Source organism: Mustela erminea, chromosome 17 (assembly GCF_009829155.1).
Source record: "Mustela erminea isolate mMusErm1 chromosome 17, mMusErm1.Pri, whole genome shotgun sequence".
In the NCBI taxonomy this organism is placed as follows: Eukaryota; Metazoa; Chordata; class Mammalia; order Carnivora; family Mustelidae; genus Mustela; species Mustela erminea.
Genome location: NC_045630.1, coordinates 27,380,403 through 27,395,923, shown reverse-complemented (window position 1 = coordinate 27,395,923; position 15,521 = coordinate 27,380,403). Strand labels below are relative to the sequence as shown.

At 43.9% G+C, this 15,521-nt stretch overlaps 1 protein-coding gene across 1 annotated transcript in view; it reads left to right on the top strand.

Moving 5' to 3' along the window:
* The first annotated feature begins 10,011 nt into the window (after positions 1–10,011).
* TNN (tenascin N) overlaps positions 10,012–15,521 on the top strand; it is a 58,876-nt gene continuing 53,366 nt past the window's right edge. The window contains exon 1 of the mRNA XM_032318968.1: positions 10,012–10,150. The gene's annotated coding sequence lies outside the window, so the exon portion shown is untranslated. The remainder of the gene's footprint in view (positions 10,151–15,521) is intronic.

Sequence of the window (15,521 nt, the reverse complement as noted above, 5' to 3'; positions counted from 1 at the left end):
ACAGGATGCTTTCAAAAAAGTAAAAGAAAATCCAAAAATTGGGAAAGGTATTTGCAAATCATATGTTTATTTTTGTTATTTTAAAGATTTTACTTATTTATTTGACAGAGAGAGACACACAGAGAGAGGGAACACAAGAAGGGGGAGCAGGAGAGGGAGAAGCAGGCTTCCCTTTGAGCAGGGAGCCCAATGTGGGCACCGATCCCAGGACCCTGGGACCATGACCCAAGCAGAAGGCAACCGCTTAACAACTGAGCCACCCAGGTGCCCTCAAATCACATGTTTATTAAGAGTTTAATATCCAGAGTATAAAAGAACACTTACAACTCAACAATAAAAATGCAAACAATCCAATTAAAAAGAGCAAAGGATTTGGATAGACATTTTTCCAAAGAAGATATATAAATGGCCAATAAGCACATGAAAAGATGCTCAATAGCATTAATCATTAATGGTGTACAAATCAAAATCTCAAGATTACTACTTCACACCCACTGGGATGACTATGACAAAAAAGTCAGACGATAACTAGTGTTGGAGAAGACATAGAGGAACCAGATCACTTCTACATTGTTGAAGGAAAATTAGCTAAACAGAAACATGGCCCAGCAACCAATTCCATTCCTAGGTGAATAACAAGAGAAATTAAAAGATAAATCCACCGAAAAACTTGTACACAAATGCTCATAGCAGCAACATTTATGATGGACAAAAGGTGGAACAACTAAGTTCCCAACAGTGGATGAATGGATGATAAATATGATAAAACATTATGATGTGATAAAACATTATTTAGCCATGAAAAGGAAGGAAGTACTGATACATGTTACAACATGGAGGAATGTTAAAAACACCATGTTAAGTGAAAGAAGCCAGTAATGAAAGGTCCTATATTGTATGATTCCATACAATGTATACAAGTTACATGAAATGTCCAGAATGGGCAAATTCATCCAGATAGCAAGTAGATCAGTGGTTTTCACAGTTTGGGAGAGGGGGAAATCAGAAGCTACTATTAACAGATGTGGGGTTTGTTCTTAGGTTGAAAAAACATGTTCTCAAAGTAAATAATAGTGATAGCTGTAGAAGCTTGTGAATACATTAAAAACCACTGAACTGTAGACTTTAAAAGGATGAGTTCTATGATGTTATGTGAATTACATTGCAATAAAAATATTTATATGACTATCTCATATAACTATCTCAAGGGGGAAAACAGGACAAAAATCAGTGGGCTAATAAATGTTTAGTTTGCAAAATTTATAAAAACTCTTTTATGATTCTGAAATATACATATCCCATTTTATCACCTTTTATCTCCTTGGTCCAAATGACTTATTGTGAAAATCAGTGGTTCTCAACCCTGGCTGCACATTTTAGAATCACCATGGGAGTTTTCAGGAGATATGATGCCTTGGCCTGATCCCAGGGCCAATTAAATCAGAGTCTCTGGGTCCCCTCCCCTCAACCCTGGCATCTTATTTTATTAAACATGTCCAGATGATTTCCATGTGCTGTCAAGCCTGAGAAATTAGTAGTAGACCAAGATGTGGGCAGCACTGGGTCATGTTATGAGGGGATTCTTTAGCTAAGTGTTTTCCCCCCTCTAGTCAGGTTTATTGAGATTATAATTTATGTACGTTAAGATTTACCCCATTAAATTAAAAGTTCAATGAATTTTGACAAATGTATAAGGTCCTGTGACCTTATGACAATCCAGAAAAGAGAACCTTTCCATTACTCTCACAATGCCTTTGTGTCCTTTTTTTTTTTTTTTAAAGATTTTATTTATTAATTTGACAGAGAGAAATTACAAGTAGATGGGAGAGGCAGGCAGAGAGAGAGAGATAGGGAAGCAGGCTCCCTGCTGAGCAGAGAGCCCGATGCGGGACGCGGGACTCGATCCCAGGACCCTGAGATCATGACCTGAGCCGAAGGCAGCGGCTTAACCCACTGAGCCACCCAGGCGCCCGCCTTTGTGTCCTTTTGTAATGAATCCCTTCCCCCGTGTATTAAATGCACATATTAGAATACTATAAAACATTAAAAAGCTTGTCCTTGAAAGAATTTATAAGAAAATGGAGAAAAAAAACTCTATGTAAAATTAAGAGCAAAGAGCAGGAGAAAAATCTCTATGTAATAAGATCCTAATTGTTTAATCTTTTTTTAAATCCATGTGCACAGTTACATACATCTCTCCATATATGTATAAATTTGTAGAAAAAAATCAGTGGTCATCTCTGGTTGTGAGAATTCCAGGAAATGTTAATTTTATTTTTTATATTTTTCTGCATGGTGCAGTTAGTCTACAATAATACGTGGCTTTTAAAATGGAAATATTAATGATTATCTATAAAACAGTGATCTATGGCCAAGTGATGAATGAAGTCTCCTAAAAACTGAACTGTCACTTTCTACCATGTTCTAGGTCCCTCACAGCAAAATCCAGCTTTCCCATCCCACACACACTTCAGGTCACTTGCTCATAGCAACTTGTACCGCCCCAAGGGATTAATAAGAAGATATTGGCTTCTACTGAGATGGATATCAAAAAATATTGACCCAAGAGAAGAAAATATTGATGGAAGAAGAATCAAGGTCTTTCAATGCCTTGAAGGAAGTAATAATTTTTCTTGTGCTGAAAGCCTTTTGCTAAATGCTGTGTTCTGTTCTCTATTTTTGCAGGCACTTGCACATTTAAAGTCAAATATGGCACATTCTTGTGAGCACCAACAGAGAATGTACTGCAGAATCTACCGTAAGGGGAAGAGGACCCTGTGGTTACAAAATACGTACAGTTTATAGCAGAGTGAGTGAGCGAGCTGAAATAAGATGGTGGCAGGGGAGGTCTGCTCAGGTTTGGTTTCAGTTCCTTTGGATTCAGCAGAATTATAATTAAAAATACTACGACATTATCTTCCAACCAGCTCCAACAGACTCAAACCAGCTGAGGCCAGCCCCAGATCTCCTAATGAGGCACAACTGATTCAGGCTCCCTCAGAGCCAGTGTATTGGGTTTTGGGTGATTTCTTAGGACAAATAAAATTGGAGATGACGGGAGTTGGAATTTTTTTCCTACATTTTTCTTAAATAAAAGAAGATGATATAATAACATGTTGGTTGAACCATCATTTGAACCAGCAACTTTGTTTTTTTCCAGGTTGTTCTGGAATGGGTTATAGTATTTGGACAAAATAATGAGTTGAAATGAGTTTCAAGTTAAATTATTCCCCTAGATTGGGAATCGGTTCTGTATCATTTTTCCAATGTTGCATAGCAAACTTCTCCAAAATATAGTGACTTAAGACAATTAGTTATTCACTCATAATTTTGTGGGATGGTAGTTTGGACTAGACTGTGCTGGGGTGTCTCACATAATACTGGCTGCACTCATTCATATGTCTGGGGCCTCAGCTAGGATGGCCAGGTCTCTTTCTGCTTGTGCTTTTTTATCCTCCAGAAGCCACTTGTATTCCAAGAGAGTGATAGCAGAAACCGTAAGGCCACTCGAGGCCCAAGCTCAGAATCATAATGTCACTTAACTACATTCTGTTGGGCTAAAGAATTCACAAAGGGAGGCCAGGTTCAAGTAGTAGGGAAATAGACTCAACCTCTTGTGCGGAAGAGCTGCAAAGAATCTGTAGCTATTTTAAGTCTACCACAAACTCGCATCCGAAAGGCAACAAGTACAAAAGAGCTAATAGAACTGAAAGCCTTATAAACGGATTGCCAAATCTCCAGGCCATGGCCTGTGCCAGCTGTGACTATTTCCCAATGGGAGTTCCCTACATTCCACTTTCTCTGTTCTCAACAGAATGTCAGTAAGTTACTTGGTGATTAAGACATTAATTGAGCAATGTTGACTTCTTAGATTCTTTTAGCTCAAAGAAGTAAAGTCCTGACTCAGGAAAATTCCAAAGTAGTAAAACTCAAGTGGTCATTAATTCATCAGCTTAGCAGTGTCATGAAAAACTCCAGATTCCTCCCATCTTTCCATCCTGACATCCTTGATAGGTTTCATCTTTGGCTAGTATTCCTTATGTTTGCATCCAAGGTGTCTGACACAGTTTCGGCCCTTATAGAAAGATGTGACAATGTCTGTCTCTTCTTTGGGTCATTTATTTATCTTTTGAGTGAAGGAAACTTTCTTTGAAGCCCTGTCAGCAGGCTTTCCCTACATCTTACTGACACCAAATGTATTGCATGACCTTGTCCGGATCAGTCAGTGGCAGTGGGATTACCTGGGTTGGCTTAGATCCATCAGAACCCACCTCATGGAGCAGGGAATGGACCTAGATCTCCCTGAAGCCTAAGGTCATATCTAAATAAAATCGGGGTTCTCTTGGGAAAGAGGAAGAATGAGGTTGTTGGGAGGCAGACAGAACAGTACCTGCCAGCATAGTGTAGGCCTGATGTGTTTGGGGAATTTGCTTTGTTCTTGGGCATTTTGAGGAATAAATCTTTCATGATGGAATTTCAGATAATGTATTCTATACTTTGCAATAATATAGGTGGTGAGGGGGGAAAAAAGAAAACAAAGTCCTCATTCTCCAGGAGTTCATACTGAACTTAAGGAGTCTCTGTGTGGGGAATGCTCGGGTGGCACAGTTGGCTGAGTGACCAGCTCTTGAGACATGATCTCAGGGTTGTGAGATTGAGCCCCATGCTGCGCTCTGCACTCAGCAGGAAATCTGCTTGAGATTCTCTCTACTCTCCCTCCTACTTGCTCTCTCTCTCTCTCAAATAAATAAATAGATCTTAAAAATAAAAATGGAGCCTCTGTGTGGATACATAGAATAGCCAACCAGCACTACCGGTCTTGAAATGAGAGGTACAGGGAAGACATTCTGTAACTCAGGTGCCAAGTGAAGTCACCTTTCTTAAGAAGTTAAACATAATCAGGTCCAATCTGTAACCTCCAACTTGTGGAAGATCAATAGCACTCTTATTCCCATCATCAATTTCTGTGAATTTTGTTCTGGACAGGGTACAAGGGCTTACAGTTTATGGACATGTCTGACTCTGGATTCTTGCTTCCTCTGAACTCTGAACTCTGTTACATGATGTCTTAATCCTTTGGCTCTTTCCTTTTATGCAGCACTGACCCAGATGTGTGACCCAGTCCTTTTCTTTGGTTTTTCTTCTCACATTTCAAGCTAGTTAAAAAAAAAAAAAAAAGCATCTCTGTGTATAGAATACTCAACATTTAGTTGAAGACTGAACCATAGATTGAATCCTAGGGGGCCATGAAGGGAGGGAGGGTGATATAAGGCAAAGCAAACACTTTAATACTGAAAAGACATTCTTGTTCTTAAAAGTAATTCATCTGGGCACCTGGGTGGCTCAGTGGGTTAAAGCCTCTGCCTTCGGCTCAGGGCATGATCTCAGGGTCCTGGGATCAAGCCCCACATCAGGCTCTCTGCTCGGCGGGGAGCCTGCTTCCCTTCCTCTCTCTCTGCCTGCCTCTCTGCCTACTTGTGATCTCTCTCTGTCAAATAAATAAATAAAAATCTTAAAAAAAAAGTTAAAAAAAAATAAAAGTAATTCATCTGCTAAGGATTATCTCACTAGCCCCAGTCTTCCCTAGGCCCCAGCCTCTTCCATCATGCCTCACCACCGCCATTATCTTTTCTGTTCCCTTTCCTTACCAATACCTATTCATCCCATGCAGAGCAGTTTGGCCTTTATTGGTTTGTTTCTTAGTTTCATTGTAAGCCTGCCCTTAGGATCCCAAGTATTGTCCTACATGAAGAGAGTTACCTCCCTAAGAGAAACTCTGGGGCCAGCTGTTAGAAAAGTAAAGGTTTTACTTTGGTTCAGGCAATTACAGTAGGGGAATCAGAGAAGATTCATAGAGTTGAGATGAGCTTGAGCTCAAGAAAAGGGCCACAGGTGAGAGGAGCACCATGTGTACCAGGACTGGGGAAGGCTGAGTGGTTGAAGCTAACCATTTGTATTTGCAAACAGTGGGAGATGAATTTGGCAGTGAGGATGTGATGGGGCCATTACAGAGAGCTTCAGAAGCTTGGGTCTGTAGGTAATGAGAGCTTCTGAAAGATCTGGGCAGATGAGTAACATGAGAGCTTATGGCTCAGAGAGAGCATTTACCGATGGTGCTTGGGTGGGTTTTGTGGCAGAAATCAAGCTGTCCATCAATGTCCATTCTCTCTTTTTAAATGAATGCTGCTTCTGAGCTTTCATTGGACACATGACCACTTACCTGAAGATATGCCAGGCTCTCTGGCAGCTGTGTGTGATCACGTGACCAAATTATGCCCAAAGGGATGCTATGGAAAAAATGTGTGTTCTTTCAGGCTGTGTCCTTATCCAAAAATGTACATCATTCTCCAGTAGAAGGTAACAGGGCTTTTTGGAAAATAACTGATTCTAGGGTTTGGGTAGGAGAAGTGCAAGATGAGCCTGATCATTTGTAATCCACAAAGTAAGGAAATTCTCTAAGGTGGTAGGGGTATGTTAAAAGGACACAGCAATGAGCTGGAAGGGATCTCCCTGGCCAAATGTAGGATAATTTGAGAGAAATAAATAATGAGAGCAAAGGAAACATAACACATAGAATAAAAAGTAAGAATACATGAATCAGTTTCAATATAGAGAAATAAAATAATAAAGTGGGAGGAGGAGAAGGAAAATCTACTTTACAGTAGAATTCCATTTATCAACATGGAAGGAGTGATGGAATTAGAAAAATCACCATTTGAGAGCCACTATCGTAGTGTTTCAGGCAAGATTAAAAAATGGGTGCTCAACTAGCGGGTGACCGTAGAGAACCAAGCAGGTCATTTACATGGTCTCAAAACATCTTCCCACAAAATACCTATCAATTACAAAGGGGACACCTATTTTAGTGGAGAAACCTTCCAGACCCCACCTTAATCAAATGATCCAAGGTCATATCACTGACATTGGGATGGTTGAATATCAAGTGACTCCTGAAAAGACGTGATGAGGACACATTACTTCTTCTATAGTCCTGCCCCAAATGCATAACCTAAATCTAGTTGTTTAGAAGCATCAGACAAACCCAAACCTAAACTGAGGATGTTCTATGAAATAACTGACCTTCATGCTTCAAAAATGTCAGGGTCATAGAAGACAAAGACTGAAGAAAGGTCCCAGGTTGAAACAGACTCAAAAGGCAGGATAATTAGATGCAACGATTATACTGGATTGGATCCTGGACAACGAAAACAATTTTTATTTTCTCATAAATGACATTAGAGAGACAAATGGACTCTGAATATAGCCCATAAATTAGACAGTAGTATTATACCAATGTTAATTTCCTTATTTTGATCATTGTATTGAGGTTATGTAAGAATACATCCCAGTTTGGGGGAAATATGAAGTTAGGGGAGACATAGGGGGAAGGGATAAAGGGTAAGGAGGTAAATCATGTCTTTGACTCTCAAATGCTTTAGAAAAAAAATACATATATATATGAAGAATGAATAGTAAAGCCAATATGGTTAAATGTTAACAATTAGAAAATGTAGGTGAAGGCTTATTGCAGATTCTTTGCAATGTTTTTGCAATTTTTGAGCAAGTCTGGAACAACTATAGAATAAAAAGGTTTTGTTTTAAAGGAATGGACATGCACTTCCTCTGCCCTCATTTCTTTACTCTTCCCTCTGGCTGGGAGATAGTTCTGGAGAGAGGTGGCCTGCACTGGGGATGCTGGTGCTGCCCTACCAGCAGCCAGCATGGCCTCTGTTATGTGAGAGGGAAATCATTTTCCATCTTGTTGAGCTATTAGCATTGGGTGGGAGAGCTCTGTGTTATAGCTACGTGTCTTGTATCTAACTCATACAGGCTGGAGGAGGGAAAGGCTGGAGGAAGGTGGTCTCGTAGGAGCCTGTTGCATTGGTTTAGTTATTCCTATATAAGGCACGGAAGATGGGACAATGGAGAGAGTTGGTGAAGATCACCCATTTGAAAAGAATTAACAAAAGGAAATTAAGAACAAGAGAGCAATGTGAGTGGACAACAGAGTCCTAGGAGCCTCTAGGGGACACTTTGCTATTTTAGAAACAGAGGAAAAAATTATCCAGGGGAGAAGAGAAATGTTTGGGGGCAAAGGGGATTTTCTGGTGACCCCTAATTCACAGCACAATGAATATACTACCTCTGTGTATTGCTGGTCTCGATTCTGGGGGGCCGGGGGGAAGAGTAGGCCTCCTTGTGGTTTTGAGTAAAGAAGGGCAGAGAATTCTGAACCCATGTAGGCTGAGGTGGGGATTATTAAAGACTACTAAGTGAGGTACGCAAGAAGAATCTTTACAATAATAATAATGAGAGCAATAATGACAGCTAACATTTACTGAGTCCTCCTTGTGTCCCTGGGCCTTCGTCAAAATTCTTTACACATATTTGCTTCTTTAATCCTCGTCATAACCATATTATTCTTCTTTTAGAGATGAGTAAACTGAGGCAGGAATAGGTTAAGTCAAAGATCACTTGCAAGTAGCAGATACTGTAAGGGCCTGTTTAGCCAGGGTGGTCCCACCTCGGTTGAACAGCCATTTTGTTGTTTATGCAGTAAAACTTATATTGACCCCGCCCCACGCAGGGGAACTTATTTAAAAGCAAGTCCAGGAAACCAGTCCCAGGTAACAAAGCCCAGATACAAGAGTGGGTCAGGTCAGGTGGAGATAACAGCCTGAATGCAGGGACGAGTCCGGTCAGGTGGAGACGTCCAATCAGTAGAGTGCGCATACCGTCTCCCTAGCTACCAAGGAGTGTGGGCCCCGCCTTTTGGGTGCCAATTCTGATCAAGGTGATAGGCTAGTGCAAATGTCTACTATGGGGTGAATTGTAGTTCAACTGGCCACCCGTGTGTGACCTAGCATGACTGTGCAGCTTTCTCTGTGTGTTGCAATCTCATTCGCCACCTGTGTGTGGCCAGGCCCAACTGCATGGCCTTTGCTCTATAAAAGTCAGTCTGTGAGGCAGGGAGGGGTCGCGCTCTCTGTAAGAGGCGTGGCCCCGGCCGGTAGGTTTGATTCTCGATGCTTGGCGTGAAATCAAGCTTTGCTTGACCTTTGCTTTGTATCAGTCTCGCTCCTTTAATCACGGACCCTTTATTGGGGGACCCAACAACACAAACTTCAGATACAGGAACCCTGACTCTGGGTGCACCTTCACACTTCCGGGGCCGCTCCTGCATCCCCTGTCTCTCCCGTCCTCTTCCTTCCCCTCCAACAACATCAGCGCCCATACAGGCAAGCTGAAACATATCAGCTCCTTCCACTGTGTTGTAGACCTGCCTTCTAGAACCTACTTCAGGCAGGGCAGAAGTGGGGTAGAGGGTAGAAAGGACAGTGAGTGTCAGCCGTGACCCACTGGAATAGCCCTGGATCACAGGAAGGATTAAGGTCTCTCCACCTGATGGCAGAAAAGGAAGGGGCGGCAGGAAAGGACCACCACTGCGCCTACCTAGGGACGTAGCTCTTCCGTGGCTGGTATTGGGGAGGCTTCTGGAAAGGGGTAGGCCAGAGCCGGCAGTGAGTGGTGTTCAATGCCCTGGACTTACTGTTCTTGCTCCCGGAGTCCTCAGAGCCTGCCTGTCAGAGCCCTGAACTGACGGAAGGAGGAGATGGGAGGCTGCGGGAGCTTCCGTCCCTGAGGGCTTCTGCTCGTTTCTTTCTGTGCCAAAGGTTTTCTCCGATTTAAAAAATGGTACACAATGAAGCCCCAGGGTGCCTCAGACAGAAAAAAAGAGAAACAGACTTTATAAAATCTCTTTCAAACCCGAAGACCCAGCTCCTGGCCAGGAGACAGGCAAACTCTTTTAATAACCTTATTCTGGATCCACTTAAATGGAAACCGTCTCCGGTATTTTTAGTTACTGCGTAATGGATGTAAAAAAGAAGGGAGAAATGTGTACGGGTTTCCTTCCTTGGTTAGAATAAGAAGGAATTGCTCATGATCTCTTCACTGGGTCTCTGCTGGGAAGAGGGAAACACCCCAGGATCCCCATTGGCCCCTCCTCTTGCCTGGATGGGATTTAAACCCAGGGAGGGAAGCTGAGGAGGGGAGAGAAGGCGGGACAGGACAGCACTGAGTTCTGCAGCCCAAGGGCCCCAGTTCCTGGGAGACGAAGCGTTGGAAGTCGAGCCCAGCAGCCTCTGAGGTAAGAGCACCAGTCTCTGAAGGCTTTACCTGTGACAGGGAGGAAGGTGGCCAGGTGGGAACAAGCTCCTGAGCCTGAAAATCCAGGCAACGTAATCAGTGTCTGATCGCCTCCAGGGGGAGGGAACACCTAATTAGGAAATACTTCCCAGGACCCAAGTAACATGTCCTTAGCCAGCAATATACTCGATACCCTGACGGAACTGAGCACAATCGTCTTCTTACCTGGCCACACTCAGTCTGTGTCATAGGAAATTTCCGCCTGGAGTAATAACAGATTTCTACCTATGATGTTTCCTTTAAGTTTGGCATGTCCTTCTCAGCACTATTTCTTTGTCGGCTTTTTAAAATTATCATTACAATGTCAGAGTCCTCTTTTTTGGGGTAATTTTTCTTACATCTCACTTTTTAAAGAAATTCTAAAATGAAGCTTTGATTTTAGATGTGATCAAGAACCGATTCTAACGTTCCCCTTTTCTGGATTTTGTGTATGCCAAGTCAAATGATGTTTGCAAATGTACTTAAAGAGCTTTGAAGTTTTTTCCAAACATTTAATTTTATAGGTTTTGTTTTTGATTCGTAAGAGAACAGCTTCTTTCTCCTAAACTCCCATGCCATCACCCTTGTGATGCCTCAAGAACACCCATTGGGAAACATTTCAAGAAACGATGTGGACGAGTTATTGGGTGTCTTTTTATTTATTTATCTATTCATTTTTGTGTTCGGGAGAGAGCTGAGGGAATGGAGAGAGAAAGAATGAGTGAAAATAGTCACCTAAAAACACAAAACTGGAGTTGCTGATATAAGCATTAAAAAAAGAGAGAGACCAAATCCTAATGTGAAAATAACAAACTGGGTTAGCTGCAATGCCCAATGTCCATGCTCAATGCCCAATGTCCTCTTCGAGGACACCTGCTCAGCCAGGACTACAGACTGGTGGCTGGCTGAGCACAGGATCTCCATGGGAAGAATTGGTGTTTTTTGGCATTTAGGTGTTTGTTGGAGACTCAGGGTCAAGGTGGTGATGCTGGGAGACAGACTCTGGAGGGAACAGAAAGTATTAACATCAGTTACCATTTTTCTCGGGAGGAGGGAACTCCCCCACTCCCCAAACCAGACATTCTTTCATCCAACTTTGAGTCCTGCTATGTCCCCAAGTTCGTGGCTATAGCTGAGTCTTCAAGGAGGGAAAATTGAACAGGATGACTTCAGATCATCTTGTGGGTTTTGGTTTCTATTCCAGCACCATTCTGTGGTTTGGAATGTAGGACAGACTGAGGTCTGCTCCTGAGAAGATGCCTATAGAAATCATGCCAGTGGAAACTCTTGTCTATCCACCGCTCATTCCATAAAGTCTGGATACAGATGTGAGATCATGGTTTAGGTTCTGGAGCAGCATCTGGAGGTACCAGTCTCTGAGGTGACGATGCTGAGATCTCAAGCCTGGTCCTTGACTGGGCAGGGACTCTGTAGGGTCTCACCACAGTAGACCCACCGCTAATGTCAACCAGCCACAGTCTGTGTACATGCTGTTGGTCTCAGGAAGAGACCCAGAGAGTGTGGATGGGACTCAGCCTCTTTGGAAGAAGGCTGGAACTTTAAATTATTTAAATACATGGAAAACCACATATTAAATGAAGAAAAGGAAATGCAGCATTTTCATATGCCTCCCTTCATTATCATTCAGCTGAAACAGTGTGTCATCAAAAGCCCCCCACACCTGTGTGTCTAAAGTGATGCTTTAAAGTCCTTCTGGGGGTTGGGTGTGTGGTTAAATGTGGGGGAGGCAGGTCCTGAATTTACGCCCTTGTGCCTACCTTACCTTCTCACTGTGCAGGAGCCCACATATTTCAGTGAAAGGGAAAGGAAGGGCTTTTTGTGAGAAGGGGCTTCATTGCTGTGGTGTAAATGGATGTCTTTGCTTGATGCTCAGGAAAAGCTTTAAAAGAGCTTAGCACAGAGCCTGACACATCGTAAGAGCTGAGGCAATGGGAACTACCATTGTCATCACCCATTTGAGTCCTCATAAGGTAAATCAGTATTTGGTTGATGGAGCAAATCCACCACACTAGCTTGTGACCACCACGAAAAGGTGAACGAGTGCGGAGGCTGGATCAGAGACCCCATGTGTTAGCTTTTCTAGCTTGTGGTTCGTGGGCGGATATGGTGGAAAGAGCTCTTCAGGAAAAGGGGTCTTGCATGGCGGTGTGAGTCATCTACAAGGACTTCTTGGGCACTCACTGGGTGTGGTCTGCTAGACCTAGAAGAGGAGGGGACTGGGGGACTGAATGATGCCTGGAATGCTCCTGTATTTTTTTTTTTTAATATTTTATTTATCTATTTAACAGAGGTCACAAGTAGGCAGAGGCAGGCAGAGAGAGAGGAAGGGAAGCAGACTCCCCGCTGAGCAGAGAGCCTGATGCGGAGTTCGATTCCAGGACCCTGAGATCATGACCTGAGCTGAAGGCAGAGGCTTAACCCACTGAGCCACCCAGGAGCCTGGAATGCTCCCGTATTAAGCCTTATCACACAAAGCCAGTTTTTCATTCACATCCACACTTGGTGTCTCCTATTCTGTATGGTATGCCTAGGTGGAGAGTTCAGTGTTGCAGTGTTGCAGGGACCAGAAATAAAAGTGTTCCTATGTATTTGGTTTGTCCTAGTTCCTAGGTTTGACTTAGTTCAAAGACAAGGGGCTTGTGCATCTCCCGTACTTGCGTTACTACAAGAGAAAGAGATCCAGAGGCGATATCAGTAGGTTGAGGTGTCCAGCCCGGGATGAGGTGAGCCAGGTACACAAGAACTTTCTCTCCTGGGCCAAGTACTTGGGTCAGAAGACCTTGGAGTCATGCAGGGCCTGTGCTGGGGGTCACTGGCAGAATATGCCCAAGAGAGTTTGGGGAAGGAGTGACAAGTTTGCCAGGTGACATGTGTGATATCAGGGCTTCCCAAGCCAACATCTGCCCCACTTTCCTTCATAGTTCAGTAATGTCCACCCTGTCATTTGAGGGCAGAATATTAAAAAATATCTTTTTAACTCTACTGGAAATAGATGATACAATTTTTCTAAAACCCAAATCAGTGCTCTCATTTGCTTGTGGTTAATTGTAAAGGCAGGATGAGGTAATAAAGGAACCAAAGAAAGCCCCAAACTTAAGTAGAAAGGTCTGTCACGATGGCTAGAAATTGGCTGCCACTCTCTTCGCTGTACGTAGTGTTTTTTACTTCTGACCAGGGTGTGCGTCTTTCTTTGTGGAAAATGAGGTGATGTCCTAGGACAGGACAGGGCTGTCTGGGACCCGGGGTCCATTCTTCTCCTCTGGCCCAGCCTTGGTAGACATCTCCCCCTACAGACACAAGTCCTGGTCTGCTTTGTGTCTCTTAGGAAGACACTTCTCCACATCTTATGAGAAGCGAGCAGGATTTAACCTTTTTATTGGGGGAAAAACTAATTATCTTTCTAGGAGATCATCCTTGGCACTGCTCAGAGGAAGTGCAGGTACAGGGTTTAGTTACAGAGCAATTAATTTTGAATTGAGCATCCAGTAAGCCTTGAGTTTCTTTTATTTTCAGAAGACCCCCTCTCTTGATATGATATGCAAGAGGACGTTGGTTTCTTCTTCACATGGAGTGATCTTCTCACTGGTTTTTTTTTTTTAAAATCTGGGGCAGTACATACAGCAGAGAGATGAAGAACACTGATAAGGAGAATGGACAGATCTGGTATTTGATGTCAGCTCTGCTGCTTACTAGCTGTGTGGCCTTGGGCAAGGTACTTAACCTCTCTGAATACCTGTAACAATGAATGATATCAAGGGACTCCCAGGACTTAGAGTGAGAATAACATTTATAAAGTGCCCAGCACAGTCCACCTCATCTAATAAACACACACGTGAAAAACCTAGGTGCTATTATTACTTAGTACCCAAAATATGACCTTGGCTAGGATTGTGTAATGAGACCAGAGACACAGAAGGGATGGACATATTCATGGCCACGGCCATGCCTGGGATGACAGGGATGTCTGGGTGAGGAACATACATACAGAATCTGGAGCCATCGGCGTGTGGCCAGAAATTGGAGCCGCAGGGGTGGGTGTGGCCATCAAGGGAGAATGAATAGAGCACCGGACGTGTGTGTCTCCCAGGGCAGAACCAGGAGGACCAGCCATCCAGCTGGCCATTGGCAGCACATACTTCAGAGAGCCCTTCTGGAAAACCAATGCCAAGGCTGTCTTTGTCCTGAGTTTTAATATGCCTCTACCCCCCACCTCCCCATGTCCCCTACCGTCCCTCTGACAGTCAGAATTAAAGACAAGATGGGAGTCAATGAGTCTGATTCTGGGGACACCTGGTTTCCTGTGGATTCCCATAGGCACTTTCCATGGCTGTAAACACCCTTTGTCTCACACATTCCTACAGCGTTTACTAAGTGATTCCTCACCCCGAAAACATGTTCATTCGGAAGGTTATCCTGCATTTTCCTGGGTGACATTTGCTGCCCTGTCCGCCCCCACCACCCCCACTCTGGCGGAGCTCTGTCTCTGGTCAGACATCTGCGTAGGGACAGCGCTGGTGAGGTCATCCCATCCCTATGCTCCTACCCCAGGCGAGTCTCCTGCCACGTGTTGGAAGGAAAGCCAGCAGGCTTCTCCTCTCGCTCATTACACTTGACAGAAGTGCTAGGTCGAGGATCCCTCCTTCCCTTCCTCTTTTGAGCAATCACCCTGCCCAGGGAAATCTAAGCTCAACTCGGGGAATCCAAGAGGCTGCAATTAGCGAAGACATCTTGTTACAAGCGACAGGCGGCAGAAGGGCCGGCGACACTGAAGGCTCCTGCGAGGGCTTCTGGGGTTTCTCATATTCCAGGCTTCCAAAAACAAACACTGGGAGACTGGGCTGCGCACAGCCTTGCTGCGGTTTAGGGCAGGAGTCTGTGGCTATTTTGCATTCGTGCAGAACTTCTTCAAAAAGCCATCTGTACTCCATTTGCGTCTCAGAAGAGAGGGAGCCATAGGGTGGGGGCGGGGTCCGGATGGCAGGAGTGGGCAGAGAAGTCCGAGCCTGCTTTCTGGCTCCACTGCTGCCTAGGAAGGGGATTTGGGAGGGAAAACTCCATACGAAGAGGTTGCCTTTGAGATCAGCATGTGCGGCTATTGGAGGAGATGGAAGTATTGGGGGGGTGGTTAAGGGCTCAGTTAGTGGACACTGTGTAGACCGAGTTTGCAGCCTTGTACTTTCGCTGCATAATCAAGGGCACACTGCTTCACACCCCTGACTCTCAGTCCCTGCCTTGGGGAAGGAACAGAGCTCTATGTGTGACTGTGTTATCATAGGGTTGAACTTCGGAGGACAGCAACGGTGAAATATGGT